The sequence below is a fragment of the Heterocephalus glaber genome, unplaced genomic scaffold (genome assembly GCF_053883595.1).
Source record: "Heterocephalus glaber isolate CG9 unplaced genomic scaffold, H.glaber_assembly_v1.0 deba00001593, whole genome shotgun sequence".
Taxonomy (NCBI): domain Eukaryota; kingdom Metazoa; phylum Chordata; class Mammalia; order Rodentia; family Bathyergidae; genus Heterocephalus; species Heterocephalus glaber.
The window spans coordinates 201,043-219,309 of NW_028258368.1; the positions used below are offsets into that span (position 1 = coordinate 201,043).

The 18,267-nt window shown below is 38.7% G+C and overlaps 1 long non-coding RNA gene across 2 annotated transcripts in view; it reads left to right on the plus strand.

Annotated features, from left to right (window-relative positions):
- LOC101705213 (uncharacterized) overlaps nucleotides 1-6,779 on the plus strand; it is a 203,386-nt gene extending 196,607 nt beyond the window's left edge. The window contains exons 7-9 of one of the 2 annotated variants that reach the window (XR_015444015.1): nucleotides 3,670-3,780; nucleotides 4,440-4,632; nucleotides 4,851-6,779. This is a non-coding gene — a long non-coding RNA (uncharacterized LOC101705213). The remainder of the gene's footprint in view (nucleotides 1-3,669; nucleotides 3,781-4,439; nucleotides 4,633-4,850) is intronic. The other variant, XR_015444016.1, reaches the window with a different exon arrangement.
- The last annotated feature ends 11,488 nt before the right edge of the window (nucleotides 6,780-18,267 follow it).

Genomic DNA, 18,267 nt, shown 5'->3' on the forward strand with positions numbered 1-18,267 from the left:
TGGCACAGGGGCCGGGAGCAGTGGTACGGATGGTGACCCAAAAGCCCTTTCCTGTGGGCTGGGAGCAGCCAGAGGGATGGTGGCCGGGAAACCCCTTCCTCTGGAGCAGGAGCAGTGCAATGGTGGCTCAGAAGCCCCTCCCTCTGGGCCGGGAGCAGTGGGAGGGATGGTGGCCCAAAAGCCCTTTCCTCTGGGCTGGGAGCAGCGGGAGGGATGGTGACCCAAAAGCCCTTTCCTGTGGGCTGGGAGAAGCCAGAGGGATGGTGGCCGGGAAACCCCTTCCTCTGGACCAGGAGCAGTGGGACGACGGCTCAGAAGCCCCTACCTCTGGGCTGGGAACAGTGGGACTCAGTACCTTGGTCTGGTAGTCTGGTGTCCTCTGTGCCTTTGCAATGTGGAATCAGGTGGCTGCCTGTCTGCAGTGGGGTGATTTGGTGTCTTCCACATGACTCAGGACCTTGGTAGGGCATGCACAGACCTGCCTGTCTGCAGCGGGCTGATTTGGTGCCATCTGCATGACTCAGGACCTCGGTAGGCTGTGCACAAACCTGCTTGTCTGCAGCGGGCTGATTCAGAGTGTTCTGCGGGACTCTACCCAAATTTTGGTAGTTATCACTAAATTCTAGAATGCAAAGACTGATCTCTTTTCCTTTTGTTTTTCTGAATCTTTTGAATTTAAAACATAACTATGCATTTTTTACTAGACAAAGCTGTTTACATATACTTGGTATAAATAAGAGTTCAAATGAATATATACTACTTGTATATAAGAATGTATTTTTAAACCTTTGTAGATTTTAAAGTTAAAAATTTACTCATTGAAATATAAACCAAAAAAGAAAAAAACAAAAATTAAAAAATTAATCTCTTGGCATGGATATTAAGCCTAAAAAGTGGTTATTTATTATAAAATTTCTATGTATATTTGAAAAGACCTATGAATTTTGTAGATTTTTTTTTTTTTTTTTTTTTTTTTGGTACCGGGGATCCTAAATTTTAGTATTTGGAGAATTCCTTTTTTAGTTTGCTTTTAAAAATACTTGCATTTAGTTTTGTTTTATCCACTATTTCAGTTCAGGGATGAGGTTGAATCTACAATAACATTTTATGAAATCTGGGTGTTTAGGTTTTATTTTTTTATTAATGTATCTGAATTTTCATTAGATTATTGGATCTCTAAGGGCATAAATCAAGTTTTATTATTTATCTGTATACTCACTCTTTATTCCTGGATATATAACTTAGTAACTTAGCCTATTGGAAAACTTTCCAAAATGTTTTATTAATGGGTAAATTAAAAAAATTTATTAACATGTATTATTAGTGGGATTTGGTGTGCTGTTTTTCTATGTGCGTATAGTGTGTACACTGATTAATCCAACCTCCTTTTTCTCAAAATAGGTAAATTACAAAGTAGATATTTGGAACATTTAGATGGGAGATAGTTATAGAAATATTATCTTTAATTAACTTCTTCCAGAACTTAAATTTCTTGAGCATAAAGATTATGTCTTGGGTTGTATTACATCTTTAGCACATTGCTTGGCACATAGTATGGACTAAGTGCATATATGTTGGCTGAATAAATTAATGATCATTTTAAAAATGTATTTTTAAACCAGATGAACTTCTATTCTCCTCCCTTATTTGATGAGGGATCATGAGAAATGAAAAATCTGGGAAGTGAGCCCTTTGGTTTCTAATTGGTGTTGCCATCTGTACATCAGAATCACATCTTACTACTATTTGTTTTTCTATACTCATCTCTTCTTCAGCACTTTCTTTCACCCCTCCAAGATCAATGAGTAGCAAGAATTCTTTCACCTTGGGCTCAAATGGACAAGAAGGGGTTTAATGTCCTTATTTCATGTGTTATACTTTGGAAAGAAAAACAAATTATTCATGTATCTTCTTCCCTTTATCCAGTTCACTACAACATGAAAGGCCTTGGGACTATGATTCAGCAACTCAGGAAAAGAACCATGTAGCCCATCTAGTTCTCAGTATTCCCAGCTTGACTTAATTCATTCTTTCGTGGACCCTTGAACTTCTTGTTTTCTAAGCTTTGCTTTAAGCTCACTTCTGGAAACAAAATATTTTTATGAATCAGTATAAGACCCTAGAATTTTCTCTGCATTAGTGACTCCTTAGATTTGGAATTTGACGGTGTGCTGACACAGACACTTTTTGTGTTTCAGTAGCATTTGCTCCAGGCAGATTGATACTTGGTGACCTCTACTACACTAGTTGAATGACACATGGGTAGAATGAAGAAATGCTGTGCTTTGTGTCTGTGGTCTACTTGATGAATATAGCCTTGTTGTTGTTATTCTGACTTCCAAATATTTTTGCCTTTTGTAAGATTTTACTATGAGTAATAATTTCCTGTAACATGTTTTTATTTCTCCATTATGCAGATCTATGTTCATGTGTCCACTGAAGACTGACTCTAATGTTCATAATTCCTTCTTAGGAAATCAATGGCATTTTGGTATTCAGTCTCTTCCCTGGAAGGGGTAAAAGAGTGGACTGGTCAACGTTAAACTCTGCAATGTGTTAGGAATGTGTTTCAATATACTTGTAGTATGCGCTCATTCCAGATTCCCTTTTTTACCAGCAAATGTAAACAGTTATAGTTTTCATTCTTATTTTTAAAACTCATGAAGTATAGAAAATATAAAGAGGGAAAAAGGGCTTTTTTCTTCTAACATTTGATGGTAACTATTAATATTTTGGTGTATATTCCTTCAGATTTTTTCTTCTTAACATTCATTCAATAAAACACAATGGGTGAATGTGAATATAAATATATACATATATAACACATATACATGTGTTCATAAACTTATTAGACTTGCAAAAATGTTCTCATAATTAGGTGATTTTTTGATGCTGATGATGGAATCTAGAAACTCAGGTGTGCTTAGGTGCTAAGCATGTGCTCTACCACTGAGGCACACCTTCTGCCCATAATAAGCATAGATTTTAACCTGATTTTCTTTTGAGGTCTTTTATCCAAATCTGATTCAATACACCTTGTTTTAAGCAATTGTTTTATGGTTTAGCTCATCTAATATCAAAATATGCATTTTCCTTCTGAGGCTTTTCTGGGTTTGTCATGTATTATTTTATAACACCATTTTGATAAGAAAGTGTAGAATGGAGTTTGTAAACCTTAAAGAGTAACTGAAATGGAAAGGTGAGTGGGAAATAAAGCAAGAGTGCAAAACCAGGAAAAGAGGGACCTGTGGGGTGGTATCTCCTCATGTTTTTTAAGAATTATAGAACTTCATTTCCTTTGGTTCTCACACAAACAAACAAACAAAAAGTTAGCAGGTTGAACTCTGTGTGTTACCTCAGGGCAGTCATTTTTCTTTTCACAAAGTTACCTCAGCACTGGAGAAATCACTGTCCCCATACACCGTGGCTTGAGCTGCCTCTTCCAGCCTTACTGCTTTCGTATTTCACCCTGTGACTGCTGAAGGACATCTGGTTTGGATCTGAAATATCCCTGCATGACCTGTGTGTTAAGGCGTGGTCCCCAGTCTGTGGCCCTATTAGGGAGGCTGTTGAGTGTTTCAAAGGTGGGGCTCAGCTGAAAGCAGTTAGGCTACTGGGGGTGTGGCCTTGGTAGAGTTACTAGCCCTTTCCTCTCCTTTTTCTTCCCAGCCACCATAAGGTGAGCAGCTCTCTCTACCACAGGTGCCTGCTGTGATGTGCTACCTGTCAAAGGCCCAAAAGCAAAGGAACCATTGGCTATGGACTGAAATCTTTAAAACTGTGAGTCAAAATAAATCTTCCCTCCTTATAAGTTGTTTATCTAAGGTATTTGACACAGCAATGGAAAGCTGACTAACACAGGACAGTATCCCAATGCTTAGCTTCCAAATTGCTCTTAATATTTTCTTAACCTTTCAAAGGTAGTGGTTGCACCAACTGCCTTGTAAGCACAAGGTCCCGAGTTCAATCTCCAGTACCCCCCCCCAAATAAAACCCCAACAAAAAACAAAACAAAACAAATACAAGCTACTTGGCAACCCATAAATCTTGGTGGAAGCCAATGCTCTGGTGAGGAAAACTTCATCAATGCAATTTAGCTACCTCACTAGAAATAAAATAGAAAATCAGCATTGAATGCATGTTGAATATAGACTCTATGCTGAGGAATAAAGCAAAGGAATAAAATTGCTACAGTATATCTTAGAGGGTCCTGAACGCAACAAACTCACTTAAAAAGGTAATAAAATTTCTGGCCCAAGAGGCAATGACATGGTCACAAAAAACCTAATTAAGCCAAGAAAAACACTCAATATTCAGCAAAAACAGAGGGGTGAGGAGTATCATCATTTTGTAACACTGATCATATTACAGGGGAATTCTGAATTTATTGTTTCCTAGTGATAAAGTAGAAAAGAAATCTGCTTCTATTCTCATTGCAGGAAATGGCTTGCTCCTCATCTCTAACAAGTGAAGAGTTCTGGAAAGCACTGGAGCACTCAGAAAGAGCTATACAAATTCACAAAGCAGTAGAAACTCCCTTAATTATGATGCACAAAGCTGACTCACCTAATTAACCAATACTCAGAACTCTGTCTGTAAAATATACTGAGTGATGCTCCCACCTACAGTGAGGTATTTCATCTTAGCTTACCTACTCATAATGTCCCACCAGGCCTAACAGTCAGTTAGGTTTTTTCTAGTTGAATTTATTATTGTAATAATGTATCTTCATGAGGTATTATGTAACATAATGAGATGTGAGTATGGAAAGAATTGTTATGTGTATAAAAGCAAAGTTAAAGAGTAAACAAAAATTTGATAGAGTTATTCAAATTCTGTTTTTGTTTTAGGTGTGGATGAGATGACTGGAGGACATCAGGAAAATTGTCAGAGATCACCTCCTCCCCATACTGCTCCTCAAGGGTCCTTACGTTCTGTCATCTTTAAAAAACAGGAACTGGAAATCATAAATGTTGCATTCTGGTTGAAAATGATGGCATGGAACACTGATGGCTGGTCACCCATCCAAAAATAAAGACTGACTGTTGACCAAACAAAAGATTATTCAATGAATATTTTAATTAAAATAAACTATTTAAATCATATATATATTTCTATACCTGTTTTTCATATACCTTACATATATGTAACTTTTAAATCCAATCATCTGTTTTAATGAAGTGTTTTGATTAAATGACTATGGTATTCTGCAGTATTTCAATAAGTTCCCATGCGGGTCACCTATGAAACAGATTGTTTTTCAGAGCAGTCCCCACAATATCATTTCCCTTCCTAAGGGGTAAATACTGAGCTATTTGTTCACACTAATGTACAGGACTTTCCAACTTGCAGGCATTAAGTTTCAACACTTCAAAAATGCCTTATCAGGGGCTGGAGGGATAGCGTGGTGGGAGAGCACTTGCCAAAGGTGTGTGAGGCCCTGGGTTTGATCTCCAGAACCACAAAAACAAACTAATGAAAAAAGGGGGGGGGGGCTACATCAATGTATTTTCACAAAGAAAGAAGAAAGACCATTTCAAAAGGAAAGACTAAACTACACAGAGCAAAGTAAAAGTCATAGTTTGAAGAATGGGTACACAAATGTTAGAAATGAGACAATAAGAAAAAATACATTGTAAAAATATAGAAAATGGACAAAAAAACATTTTTACAACTGGAATTTTAAAAGTATAGATGAACATACTGAAATAACAGAACAAATATTGAAGAGATAATTCATACCACTTTTTTTGAAGTAAAAAAGATTATATATATATGTGTGTGTGTATATATATATATATATATATATAATGTTAACACTGTTAAGACTGACTCACTATAATTCTTGATTTTGAAAATAAAGCAAGTGTCTTTATGATAGCCAGGCAAATCGGCCAGGAAGAAAATCCAGTTGTACTACGATCTGAATGTTTGTCCCATCCCAAATTCAGGTTGAAATTAAATTTCTATTGAAACAGTCTTAAGATGTGGGATCTTTAAGAGGCCATTAGGCCATGAGAGCTCTACCTTTATGAATGGATTAATTCAGTTATCATGGGAATGGATTTTTATTAACATGTTTTAATCATACATATTAATTGGGTTCAGCATGATATTTCTGTACATGGACACAATGGGCACTGATTAAATCCAGCCGCTCCTTTCCTACCCCTCTCACACCCTTTCTAATCTTTAGTAATCACTATCGTACTTTCAGATTGACATTATTTTTGCTTCCGCCTATTCAAGAGAATATGTGTCATTTGTCTTCCTGTATCTGTCTTATTTCATTCAACATAATGTCCTCATTCTATCCATTTTGCTGCAAATGACAGAATTTCATCTGTCTTTATTGCTGAACAATATTTCATTGTGCATATATACTGCTTTTTTTCTTTTCTTTCCCATTTATCTGTTGATGAGCATGTAGGGTGATTCCATTTCTTAGCTATTGTGAACAGTGCTCCAATCAACAGGAGTGTTCTAGGATGTCTTCAATATGCTGATTTCCTTTGTATAGATACCCAGAAGTGGGATAGCTGGATCATAAGGAAGATCTATTTCTAGTTTTTTGAGGAACTTCTATACAGTACTATTCTCCATTCTGACTGTACTGGCTATCCTAATTTATATTCCTACCAACAATGTGTATGAGCTCCTTTTTCTCCAAATCTTCAGCAATGCTTTTTATTTTGTAATAGCTATTCTAATTGGGGAAAGATGGTGTCTCACTGTAGATTTGATTTGCAGTTCCCTAATGGCTAATGATTTTGAGAATTTTTCATGTATATGTTGACGAATATATAGCAAGTGAACAATAAGTTCTCTTTTGTAGTGTTTATAGACATTTTGAACAAACTAGTCACATATTTATTTTACCAAAAGGAAAATTTCAATAAATTCTAATGAAGTAGAAATAGATGCACAAAATTATCTGAGACATTGCAATGAAACTGCAGCAAAATACAGAGCAAGAATATTTTTTAAACTTGGAAATAAAAATAAAACTGTTAAACAATTCTTGGGTCCAAGAAAAAATGTATAACAAAAAGTCAGGAATTTAATAGTAATGAAAGCATACATCAAAATTTTGGAAAATAAACAAATTATTGCTAAGAAAATAGTTACAGCCTAAAATACTTATATTGTTAAAATGACACAATGAAAATAAATAAATTAAATATATGACTCAAAAAGTTAGAGAAAAGAGAGCAAGAAGGTGTAATTAATAAAGATAAAAGCATATATTTTTTGAGTTAAAATACAGAAAACAGAACATAATAGCCAATGCTTCAGTTTTCGTAACAGGGAAAGATTGGAAACAGGGCAAGTACAGGCAGGAAAGCGAGAGGATGCATCTATAGAACACAGAGAGACAGGGCACAGGTGTAAACAGATACTATTGAAAATGATACTTTTCATTGAAAAGGTAATATGCAGAATGGGGTCTTGTGAAGGAGGAAAAAGTTTTTAAAAACACACTTTCTTAGATGAGTTTTTACATAAACCTGGGGGTATCAAAGAGATACCAAAACTAGTGATTTCTTGTAGGGGTAAATGTGACAGACAGCATAGGGTAAATGAGGTTAGAAAATGTTATTGTTTAGATCTAAAATGTCTCCCAAAAGTCTCATGTGTTTGGAAGGTGATTGGATCACGGCAGTGCTGTGCTTATGAGTGGATTCATCCACTGATGAGTTCATAGCTGAATGTGCTGTTAAGAGGTGGGGCCTGGCTGGAGGTGGGTCATTGGGAGCGTGACCTGGAAGGGTGTGTTCTTGTCCATGGCACTGGTGATCTCTCTACTGCCTGGCTCCAGTGGGTTGAACAATTCCCCTGCCCCAGGCCCTTCCACCATGTCCTTTCTGACTTGGAGCCAGCCGACCGTGGACTTACACTATAAGCTTCAAAACAAACTGCTCCTCCTTTAAGTTGTGGGTGTCAGGTATTTTGTCCCAGAGATGACAGGGAAGTGACTAATACAGGAGAGTTCTCTTTCTATGTATTTTTTTTTTTTTACATGAACATCTGAACATTTAAAGTCCATTGCACCTTTATTTGTTTTATTTTCCCATTAAGTTTTTTGGTACATTTTAGATATAAAATACAGTTACATTCATCATAGGGATCTTGTACCTGTACATGATGTATCTTGGATCTTATTTTTTTCCCGTTTCCCTGCCTTCCCTTCACCCCCTCCACCCTTCCCTATTTGCAAAGACTTTGTTTCCATTTTTTTCCTTTTCTCATATTTTTTCTTTTCCCTTCTTTCCTTTCCCTTACCCTTCCCACTTCCCCTACTCCTTTAGACCTTTTCTTCCCATTACACAATATCAATTATACACTTTAAAAATTACAATATCAAGATCTAGGAGACATTACCACAGATTTTACAGAATTTAAAAGGGTATAGAAAGCATATCACAAAAATATTTTTTGAAATAAATTTGACAACTTCTAAGAAGTACCTTGGCAAACAAATTAATGAAACTAACTCTGGAGGAAATATAAAATTTGAATAGCACCTATTAAAGAAAGTATATTCCTAGCTTGAAAACCTACCTATATGACAAAAACAGGCTCATATACATTTTAACTGATAAATTATATCAAACATTTAAAGCAGAAAAAAGAAGGAACATTTTTATGTATTTTTAAATATTTTAGTTTTGGGACCAAGTAAGAATCATAAAAACACTAACACAAAACATAGGCAGAAAACAGAAATATTTTTCTTATATCTAGACTGAAAAGTGAAAAAATAGATCAGATTATTAAAAGGCTGACTGATAATCTGGCTATCACTGTCCTTTGGTGGGGGATCAAAGATATGAGGGACATCAAGGACGAGACCAAACTGCTCTCCTGACAAGTCCAGCAGTGTCTGTCAACAGGGACCACTCCATGCTGGGCCTAGGTCAGGTTCTCAGTAGAGACTGGGACAAGGACCGGAAGTGGGATGAATGTTCATTGTTTGAAATGGATTTAAAATATGCTGTCCAATATGTAGGTGAATGTATTTTACCTATAGATACCTTGGCCACAAACTGAGACACAAGCCTTAGGGAAAAAGGCTAATCACAGACTGGCAGTTTTTCTGTTTTATAAATTAAAATCCATTTTCCTCACACAGTAGGAATACAAAATATCAAGCTCCTGATATTTATTTTTACACTTATAATTTTGAGAAAGTTCTTAACACCTTAAATCAAATTTAGTGTTTAAAAAAAGGTTTTCCTGGGACTGCAACTATGAATGCCAAGTTTTAATCCAGAGCAAATTTTTAACAGCTTAACTGGCAGGTCTTTAAAGAGGTCTTGTCAAAACATGAACTATCAAGAACCAAGAGAGAAAAAAAAAATATTAAAAAACACAACTCCTACCTGCCTCAGTACCTGTACCTCTGGGTGTGGAAATAGACGAATGAAAAATTTACATAAAAGGATGGTGAGACCACAAGACGAGGAGTCATTTGTAGACATAAAATACTGAATCAAGGATTTTAGGATATATGATTAATATCAGCAAGAAACAAAATATTCTGTGAGATCTCCACTTTGGCCCAAATAAGCGAACTGAACCACTGTTGCACATCTTTCTATGCAGGAGGAGGAGAGGAGGCAGAGAGTATTTGGGCAGGGGCCAGGTAGTGATGAAGACAGAAGAGCTGGGAGGTAAAAAGGGAACCTTGGCATGCCTGTCTCTGTGGCCTCACCTCTGAGGCAGAAGTAAAGGACTGGTTCATACCTTATTTTCTACTCTGTTAGTCAGCTATTTGTTACTATAACAAAGTACCTGAGATAATCAGCTTACAAAGCGGACAGCTCTACTTTGGCTTACAGTTTTGGAGGCTTCAGTGGATGATTGATTGGGTCCTTTGGGCTTGGGGTAGCCCAGTGCATCTTGACATGAGTGCCTCACAGAGGAAGCAATTCACCTCCTAGATGAGTATGAAAAGAGACAGCAAGAGGTGTGGCCCCACTATGCCTTCAAGGGTGTGTCTCCAGTGACCTAAGGCATCCCACTAAGCCTCACCTCTTAAAGGCTCCACCACTGTCCAATAGCACCAGGGGCAGAAGATAAAGCTTTTAACACATGGCCTTTGGGGGATACTTATCCAAATCATAGTGTCTACCCTGAGTGCTTGTTGATTGACTCGCAGAGCTGTTTGCTATGTGAAAGTGGACTGCCTTTTTAGAAGATGAAAGGTTTAAAATACAGGACACACATGTTCTTCCCTAATCCCTTCTACCAGCCTGGAAACCTTGGACCTGGTCTAGAACAGCTGTTTCTTCAGAGAGAAAGAACAAGCTAAGTGTCAGGCACTAGGATTTGGTTCGGATGTGGAGTGTGAAGAAAAATGACTCCATCAGTTTTGATAAAGCTGTTTTGGTGCTAGACCTTTCCAGTAAAATTCCTCTTAAATTTTTTCTAGAATAAGCATAAAATAGGAACCCCAAATTCTTAATAGCAACTCCCCATTTCTCTTGAAGCACCTTCTTCACACAGACAAGCTGGTGAAATGTAGTTTAGTTACAGTGTGGTACATGGTCACAGGGTGGGCTCAGAGTTCCCAGACTCCGCTTATTCTATTTTTAAATAAGCATTGTTTTTACTTAACAGAAACAGCATGACTTTGTTTTCCTGGCTTTACTTTTCGCTATCAGTCCTTTGAGACAGGAATGTTCCCTCCTGCCCCTGTTTCTCTTCAGGCTATGGCTTTTGCTCTAAGTCTGGATGGACAGTGATGGACCATAGGGCACACATGTGAAACTAACCCCACACAGCCCCTCTTCAGTCTCCTGGGACAGGCTGGTGTCCATACTCCTTCCCCTTGGTGTTGTCATCTCCTGGTGTTCCTGCGGAAACCCCACTGGACTAATGAGGACAAGCTTCGGTATCTATCCTATGTGTTTCCTTCTCATTTAACCTCTCTCCACTTGGCTCTGTTTTCCCTGTGTCCCTGGAGCCACTGGGGAACATGGATTATCAAAACTCCATCCCTTTTCATGCATTTAAAAAGAAAAAAAGAAACATAGTAGCTACAAACAAACCAGAGAACCTGGGAATTAGAAACAAATTGACTGACAAGAGGCAGATCTGCTGAGATACAAAAAAAGTGAACGAAAGAAAAAAAAAAGATTCAGCTTTTCAATTCAACAAACCCAGCTGAGGTTATTTTGAAAATCACGGACTTCTCTGGCTGCAGGAGCAATGTGGACCAAGCTAAATTATTTTGCTATTTCCTTCTTGCTGAGTTTTTCTTACAGAACTTTCTAAACGTCCACTTTTTGATGGAGACATAGCAGCTCTAAGTAACAGTCTGTCCCCATCAGTAAGGTGATTGCACTCTTATGACATAATTTTATTTCTACAGAAACTTTAGCACCTTCATCCTCCAGGAGCAAATGTATGATAACATAGCTGAGATGTAGAAATTTCTGAGGGAAAATTCTAAATATTTTTTCTTTTAAATTTGTGTTAATTATAGGGCCAAACAATGCCAGTTATGCCCTTTCCACAAGCTCCATATCCCTTGCTAATTCCTCTTTGAAGACAGGCCACAAGATGAACGTATTCCTATAATAATATTATATCTATATCTATATCTATACACACACAATTATATTTTCATTTTCATTTTGATACGCTCCCAAATCCACTATCTACTGTTCTACCATAGGGATCTTTAAAAATCACAAATCTGACTACTGCCCTTCCTCTATTTACAACCTTTAAAGGCTCCCACCATCTATAACACAGACAGCAAGGAGATTTCATATTACATTCTGAGGATTGGAATTGACTCCCTGCAGTGGCATGCTGAGAGGAATTCTGAGTCTGTACCGGAGGGCCGTGAGAGTGCTGGGATGTTAGCCAGGTCTGCCAAGGTCCCAGCAGCAGTGGATAGCAGTGATTCATGTATCCTGCTGGGAGTGCATGACTGAATCTTTGCCATGCCATGTGTGTCCCTCCATGAAATAGTCTACCGTTCAGCAAGTAAGAATCTCTTTCAGTTTCATAAAGAAGACAGACCTGTCTCTAGCTTTTGCATTTAATTTCTTCTACCAGCATCATCCTTTTTCCAACTTCTTTTCCCAAGTTAATTTTATTGGAATTTCATGATTGAAAGAAGAGTCATTTTCCTAGGGTCGTTCTTTTTCTACTCTCTTTGTGGAACAAGTAAAATGGCTCCTGTGTTACTGCTACAGTGACTTTGGCCTCTGTCATTGTATTTATCCCACTGTAGCAGAATCGTTTATGCAGGTGCCTGGTTCCTCCATGAGACTGTGATGTTCTAAGGGCAGAAGTATGTTAAATTTATTAATTTCCTTGCAGAGGAGTAGTGCTTGAATACTTAGCCTGCACACAATAGTTGCCTATTAAAAAGAAAGGCAATGAGAGAAGAAATAAATGAATTGATAGATATGGGTCTGAAAAATAAAATAAAATTCACATTGTGTTAGTTACTTGTCTCTCGTTGCTAAGACAAAATACCCAACACCAAAAGTTGGGTTGGAAGGGGTTTATTTGGCTTATAGTTCAGAGAGGTTTCAGTCCATAATCAGCTGGCTCCAAGGCAGGGATAGCAAACAGGCCATGCAGAGGAGAAACAAGTGGCAGCAAAGGTAACGAGAGAGAGAGAGAGAGAGAGAGAGAGAGAGAGAGAGAGAGAGAGAGAATTAACTGTGTCTCTCTGCCCCTTATATTTTATCCAGGCTACTTAGGGCGGATAGCACTCACACCCTTAATCCTAGTGCCCTTGAGCCTAGCACTGCATCATGAATCAATTCCAGCTTCACAAACTTTAGATCAATCCTATGACTACATGAGGCTCTGAGGGGACATCTAGACCCAAACCATAATATTCCACCCCTGGACCCCCAAAGACTCATGCACATTCCTTTATGCAAAAGGCATTTGGTCCGTCTCTAAGAGTTGCCAAAATCCTAACAGTTTCAGCATTGCTGAGAAGTCCAAGCCCAAAGTCTCCTCTGAGATTTAAGGCAAACTCTTAGTTGCAAGCCCCTGTACAAATGAAAAGAAGGTTAAACCCTTCCAACGTTCAGTGGCATAAGGTAAACATTACCATTCCAAAGGGTACAAATAGGAAGATACAAAGGAAAGGGACCAAAGTAAGTCCAAAATCCAGTACGGGAAACATTAAATCCCATAGCTCCATTTCCAGCATCCCCAGCAATCTGTGGCAAGTTGTGAACTCCAAAGGGTTTTGGTGGCTCTGCCCCTATGGCACTTTTGGTGGTTGTAGCTCCCATGGCTTCTCTCTTGGGTCAGCTCTGCTCCCTACTTGCAGCTTTCCTCAGACAATCTGCACTCCTGGCTTCTCCAAACTCCTAGGGTTTACAGTACACCTTCAGCTTCACACTCACAGCTTCACACATGGGCATTGTGCCTGGCCTCCTAGGCCTTCTTCTGAAATCTGGGTGGAAGCCCTTCTGACCCCACAACTCTTGCATTCTGCGTGCACCTAAAACCAGCTCTATGTGGATGATGCCAAGGTCTGCTACCAGCTGGAGCAGTAGTAGCCAATCTTCCCTCTCTCTTGGCTATAGGGGTCCAAAACCTATGAACCAAATTCTGAGGAAAAACTTCCCTAAGCCACCATTTTGGAACAACTTCCTTAGGCGGCCACCATTCTGGAACATTGTGCTCTTGTGCTTCTTTCTGAAAGTAAAATCTTTCACCTTTACAACTCTGAGGCTGCAAAGAGTGGAGGTCTGCTGTTTCCCATGATGCCCTCAAACCATCTTTTCTATTTTCCTATTCCTTTTCAGGAATCAAGATCTGCTCTGCTCTATCTTTGCAGTCCACATCTTTACTGGAGCTTCCTTTCTGGCCCAACTCAAAATGTTTTGAATCATTCTGTTGGGGTCTTTGCTCTTGATTTTCCACATAGATGTGGCTAAAAGCCCCCAACAGTAGCCAAGCCACTGCCTCAATATTCGACTGCCTTGAAATTCCTTCTGCAAGATTAATTAGTCCACCACCCCTAATCTCAGTTTCAGGCAAAGTTTCTGGACATGGGCAAAATGCAGACAAACTTTCTGCCAAGCCATAACACACATCATCTGGAGTCCAACAGCCAATGCAGTCCTTCTTCCTAGCAGAAACCTTTCCTGCCTGGTCTCTATAAGCTTTCTGGTCTTCTGATCTTTGACCAGAATCTCCCATACAGAATAGACTAAGGGATAGCAGCCCTACTTCTTCAGCTGGTTGCTCCAAATTGTCCAGCAGTCTCTGAACACAAGCAAAATTCAGACAAACTTTCTGTCAAGTCATAACACACATCTTCTGGAGTCCAGCAGCCAGTGCAGTCCTTCCCAGCAGAAACCTCCTGAGCCTGGTCTTTACTAGCCTTCTGGTCATCTGAGCTGTGACCAGAATCTCCCATACAGAACAACCTAAGGCCTTTGAGCTCTGCTTTTGCAGCCAATATTGCCAGATCTTTCCTAACTCTTCTCCTTCCCACAAGCCAGTTCCATAGACCCTTGAGCCACACAGCCGGGTAATGTCACAGCAACAATCCCACTTCTCTTGTACCAAATTTCTGAGTTACTTTTCTCACATTGCTGAGACAAAATACCCAACACCAAAAGTTGGGATGGAAGGAGTTTGTTTGGGTTACAGTCCATAGAGGTTTCAGTCCATAATCAGCTGGCTCCAAGGCAGGGATGGCAAACAGACATTGCAGAGGCAAAACAACATGGCGCGCAAGTGGCAGGAAAGGTAACAGAGAGTTAACAGTGTCTCTCTGCCCTTTTTATCTTACTCAGACTACTCAGGGCAGGTAGCACTCACACCCTTAATCCTAGTGCCCTTGAGCCTAACACTGCATCATGAATCAGTTCCAACTTCATATACTCTAGATCAATCCTATGACTACATGAGGCTTTGGGGGGACATCTAGACCCAAATCACAACACACATCATCTATGCACTTTATAATACTCACATAAATATGCATAAATGTTTATTTTGAAAAAATAGTACTTCTAGAATTTTTTTCATTTGTTGCCATGTACTCATTTAATTTGAGAAAAAGTGAAAACCTCTTTTCTTACCCATTGCTAAGTTCATGGATGAAGCCTCTATTACAAAGGACAGGTTAAGAAGAAAACAGACCTATAGAAACAGGTAAAGTTGTGTGTGTTTATGCTTAGGTTAGATGAAGCATAGATAGTCATGGAGAAATATGTTTATAGAAGATAGAATTATCTGATCTAATGGTAACAAGCTGGGGGATCTTAGCAAGGCCTATGTGTTCTGATTCTTCTCTGTACCCCTGTGGATTCAGAGAGAAAGATGATCCTTTCCTCCAGACATAGGGAGGTACCTGTTCAATAAAGCCCATGACCTGCTTCAGGGGAAAAAGACAATGGGAATTGGAGGGTGACCTTCCTATACTTGTGCTTTCTTTGATGCCACATTTTGGGGCAGTGTGTCCTGAGCCTATCAAGATACTGATTTAGGGTTAAATTCAACATAGCTGTTTGCAATTTTCCTGGACTAATTTGGTGAAAATTTACCATTGTTTGCTATTTTATTGTTCCTCAAAATGACATATACACAAACATTTTTTATATATAAACATACTATATTTTCATACTTTTTTGACATGTTCTTGTATGTGCAGTAAGTGGAATAAAATCTGATTTTCTAGATTTCTTTACTATATTTCTTCACTTGTCAAATATTTACTGAGCATGTACAATGATATCCTGAGAATACAGTGGAAAAGACAAACAATATACAACCTGTTGTAGTTTACAGTCTAATTTTCCTTGTTTCTGAATTTTTCTCTACTTGGAGTGTTCTCACCAGTTTCCTTCAACAGTTGCCTTGCACCTATCATATTGAAAAAGAGTCAAGGCAAGCTCACACCCTGAGAGCAATATTCCTTTCCTCCTGAGGGCTGAAGCACACAAAGAGGGCTTTGTATGCAGGTGCAACTCTCTGGCAAATCAGTCAGAGTGGACCTTTGAGAATTCTGGGTTAGCTCACCTCCTGGTAAAGCTCACTTGATATCTGGTTGTGACCTCAGCAGTCATTTAGGCTATTCTGTCTACTCCTTGCAGCTTCTGAATGCCTTCAGGGGAAACTACTGCCATGTTGTGGAAGATAAGACTTGATCCTTGATCTGGGCCACATGGGAAAGAGAAAAGTGAAAAGCAGTCAAAATTCAGCTAAACCACGTTCTTAAATTATAAATGAAATCAATAAGAAAATTAGTTCCAAATGATGTTGAAAGCCATAGGTTTTTATTTCCTTAAGTAAAAATCAGCCTCTTCTTTAACAATTGAATAATTTTTCCTGTTTTCCTCACCTGAAAGGCGTTACAGTAGACTTAATGTGATGATTGCTTTAATAAAGGATGTGTTCACATTGTAGAACTTGCCAGCTGCAGAATTGCTCTTGCCCCTGACTAGCCTTATCCTGAGGTCTTGTCTGTAAGGGAGGCAGGAAGTCTTCAATTGCAGTTATCACCTGCTCTCTGTGGCAATAACTTTAATATCTGTATTTTCACAATCCATCTTCAAAATGATTTTGTGACAAGGATTTTCCATGTTCTCCATAAATGAAGACATAAAGGACCAGAAAGTTGTGCTGTTTTATCAGTAGCCCCATCTGAGCAGTGGGATACTTGTCAGGACTTTATGTCCTAAGTCCTTTAAGTCCTAGTCCTAAGTCCTATCATAGAACCATCCAATTCCATGCTGCACTGGGTCATCTCTGAGAACTCACTTTTCCCTGTGTCCTCCTCGCCTGAGAATTTCACTGGAGATCAGGAGGGTGGAAGAAGATGGAAAAGAGTGTCCTAAAAATGACAGGGCCATGTTCATGAAATGTCAAGTAGAGGAAAAATTGAGAGAGTAGTGTGCAATGAAGACGGAAAGATAGGCTGGGTCCAAAACTTTAAAGTGGTCCAATCAGTAGCCAAAGGAGCTTCTTTCCCTTCATTTGGCAAGGAGGAAATATTAAGAGTTTTTGGACAAGATGAAATAACATAGGAAAATTAATGTAGTGTGTAATGGATTAGACAAATTAACAGAGAGGCAGCAAAACAGGCAAGAGAATGCAATAGTCTATGCAAGGATGTTGTGTTGCATGATTTTGAAAAATGATGATATTAAATACAATAGTGATGTTATATGAGAGTAACACATTTTTATTAATTACATATAAATTCTAGTACTGTGTTAGAGGCTAAAAGAATGAGTTAACTATTGATTCATTTAAAGGCTATAGCCTAATGATGAGAAACTAGCATGAGACAAGTACACGGACTACATGTAAGTGTCATATGAAGGTCGAAAGAGATGGCAAGTGGTACTGTGGTTATGTATTTGTAACTGCACTTGGGTTGCCAGGTCACAACGCATCCAGTGAAACTATTGTCACTGGGACCTGAGGACAAGTCAGATTTTGGTGGAGAGCGAAAGCACAGAACACTGGCAGTGTTCAGCATATGTGCTAAGGAAAGTGATGTGCGAGTAGCCATCACTAAAAGTTGGGGGAGCTCTTTAGGAGATGTATTCTGTTTGTGGGAGAATCCCTTTCAAAATCTGGCAAGTTATCCCAGTAGATATCTGTAGACTGTTAGACACGATGTTAGGGTTTGAAGAAGAATACAAACCTGATACTAATGATTCAGGACCCACTCTCTCAGATGTGACTGTGGGAGCCATGGCCATCACCATGGTGACAGAAACATCAATTGGATTACATTTGTTTGAGTAATAGAATTGATCAAGGAAGAACGAATCTCCTAAATTTGAGGCAGTGGAAATTTGAATCAGCTAAATTGTAAATTGAAGAAGATCTGCAACATATTAAAAGAGACTCTATATACCTTACTTTACTTTGGCTTTGAAGCCCCATGATGGAGCTTGTAGCTGAGGAAGCACAAAGGATGCTCTAGGATGAAAACTCATAGGAAAAAGAAAAAGGAGATTAGAATAAAGTTTCCAAACTAAATGATAGGAAAATAAGAATTGAACATTGTCAAGCTAAAATATGTTTAGGTGACATTTGTGTCACAATTCAGGGTTTGGATTAACTGGAAAAGGGTTAGTATTTCTGGTAGAGGGGACAAAGTGGTATAATAGGATGTTGTCTTCCATGTTAGATTCTGCTTCCTCATAAAGAAGTACAGGGGCAGGTTTCTAGTGTGTAGGAGACAGCAAAGTGTTTCTACACTTTGGTCTACAGGTGAGCTCTTGCCTGCTGGAGTGACCTACCAAGTGT